This window comes from Miscanthus floridulus, chromosome 8 (assembly GCF_019320115.1).
Source record: "Miscanthus floridulus cultivar M001 chromosome 8, ASM1932011v1, whole genome shotgun sequence".
NCBI lineage: Eukaryota > Viridiplantae > Streptophyta > Magnoliopsida > Poales > Poaceae > Miscanthus > Miscanthus floridulus.
In genome coordinates this window covers 1,423,323-1,425,711 of record NC_089587.1, presented here as the reverse complement: position 1 = coordinate 1,425,711, position 2,389 = coordinate 1,423,323, and the positions used below count along the sequence as shown (strand labels likewise).

The window sequence follows — 2,389 nt, the reverse complement described above, 5'->3', positions numbered from 1 at the left end:
AACTTTCGGTGAAGTGTCATCTAGGTCCATCAACTTTAAAACTGCATGTTTGGGTCCATTAACTTTCGTTTTGTGTCATCTAGGTCCATCAACTTTGACTCATGCATTTTTGGTCCATGACCTTTTAAAATGGTTCACTGCAGGTCCACGCATGCATACACGCACGTTGACTTTTTACGTCGGTGGAGCCATGCCTACACTCGCCGTCGTCGCTCGTCTGCCGAGCATGCATGTGTGTTTTCCTGCTCGAATCATGACGAAAATGGAAGCTCCGACCCTACCATGGCTCATCTGCAGCGCCGTGGGGGAGGAGAAGGTTCGCGAGCTCGTCCGCTGCCTCAGCCACCGCGTTGGGCGTGTGGCGCGTGTTGTTCTCGGGAGTGCTCAACCTCGTGTCCAACGTGCTCTTCTCCGAGGACATAGTGGACCTGAGCTCCGACCGCGTGCAGGAGCTGGAGACGCTGGTCAGGAACACCGTGGAGGAAGTCGTGAAGCCCAACCTATCGGACCTCTTCCCTGCACTCTCCGTGCTCGACTTGCAGGGCCACCGCCGGCGCACCACCGAGCACGTCAGGAAGTTCTACGACTTCTTCGACCCTATCATCGGCTGCCGTCTGAGCGCAGGCGACGGTGACAGGAAAAATGATTTCTTGGATGTGTTGCTTCAGCTTCACTCGGCGGATCAACTCAGCCTTGAAATGATCAAATCTTTTCTTTTGGTACGTGAGCAATCAGCTCGCTTGGAATTGATACTCTCAACTAATCAGCCAGGAGCATTTATTTTACTTTTCCATCCACGCACAGGATCTCTTCGCCGCCGGGACGGACATAAACACGATCTCGGTGGAGTGGATGATAGCCGAGCTGCTCCGGCACCCGACCGTGATGGCCAAGGTCCGTGAAGAGCTGCGGGACGCGCTGGTCTCCAAGCCTCACCCGGACGAGTGGGACATCGACAGGCTACCGTACCTCCAAGCCGTAGTGATGGAGTACATGCGCCTGCACCCGCCGAGCCCGCTGCTGATGCCGCACGAGGCCATGGCTGACGGCGCGGAGGTGGGTGGCTTCGCGGTGCCCGCTGGCACCAAGGTGATCATCAATCTGTGGGCGATCATGCGCGACCCAGGGGCGTGGCCACGGCCCGAGGAGTTCGTGCCGGAGCGGTTTGCGGGCACGGACGTGGACTTCCATAGCAAGGACGGGCGGCTGGAGTTCATGCCGTTCGGGGCCGGGCGGAGGGAGTGCCCGGGCCTGCCCATGGCGACAAGGGTGGTGACGCTGCTCCTGGCCTCTATGCTGCACGCCTTCGAGTGGAGGCTACCCGAGGGGATGCAGCCGGCCGACGTGGACGTCATGGACCAGTTCGGCACGTCGCTTAGCATGGTCACGCCGCTCAAGGCCGTGCAAGCACTAACCCTATCATGATTCGAGCAGGAAAACACGCATGCATGCTCAGTAGACGAGCGACGGCGGCGAGTGCAGGCATGGCTCCACCGACGTAAAAAGTCAACGTGCGTGCATGCATGCGTGGACCTGCAGTGAACCATTTTAAAAGGTCATGGACCAAAAATGCATGAGTCAAAGTTGATGGACCTAGATGACACAAAACGAAAGTTAATGGACCCAAACATGCAGTTTCAAAGTTGATGGATCTAGATGACACTTCACCGAAAGTTAATGGACCTCCGGTGTATTTTACTCTTTCTTTATTATACCTAATAACTGATCGAAGCCTTTATCGCTCAATCCGTTTGTCAATTTGAACTCTAACAGCATGATGTCGGCTTCTAGTTTGCTTATTGGACAATCCCTATATAATGGTGTTTTGCCATCTTATCTCATTTTCTCTAACTTTCTCAGCTGTCTTTCACTAAGACATCCGGTCTCTACATTACGTAGTAGCTAAGAAATGTCATTGTTATCCCCGGTGTCGTCAGGTAGCATGTTCCTAAACACATTATTAACTGTGGCCATAGGTTTTGTATTGACACCAGGTTCCTCATCAACATCATGGATGGCTACGTCAGGCATGTCCACATCATCATCGTTTTCCTATAGAACATTCACACCAACCTCGCCATGCATAGTCCATATCTTATAGTTTGGCATGAATCCCCTGGTAATCAGGTGCGATCGTATAGACTCAATTTGATGAAAGTTCCTATGATTCTTGCAATCTTTGCATGGGCAGAAGACTGGGTTCCCATTCCTAGCATGGGCTTTGGCATTGGTGATAAACTGACTGACGCCATGCATGTATCGCTTGTCCGTTCAGGACAGATGTATCCACTCTCGATCCATCTCTGCACAAAAAATACTAAGACAGTAATTACAAAGAATTAATAAGAAATCGAGCTTCATGAACAACAATTGTAGCTCAAAAGTGCCA

The 2,389-nt window shown here is 52.2% G+C and overlaps 1 pseudogene; it reads left to right on the top strand.

The window, feature by feature from the left end:
- The first annotated feature begins 253 nt into the window (after window positions 1-253).
- Window positions 254-1,425, top strand: LOC136477235 (cytochrome P450 76M5-like; annotated as a pseudogene).
- The last annotated feature ends 964 nt before the right edge of the window (window positions 1,426-2,389 follow it).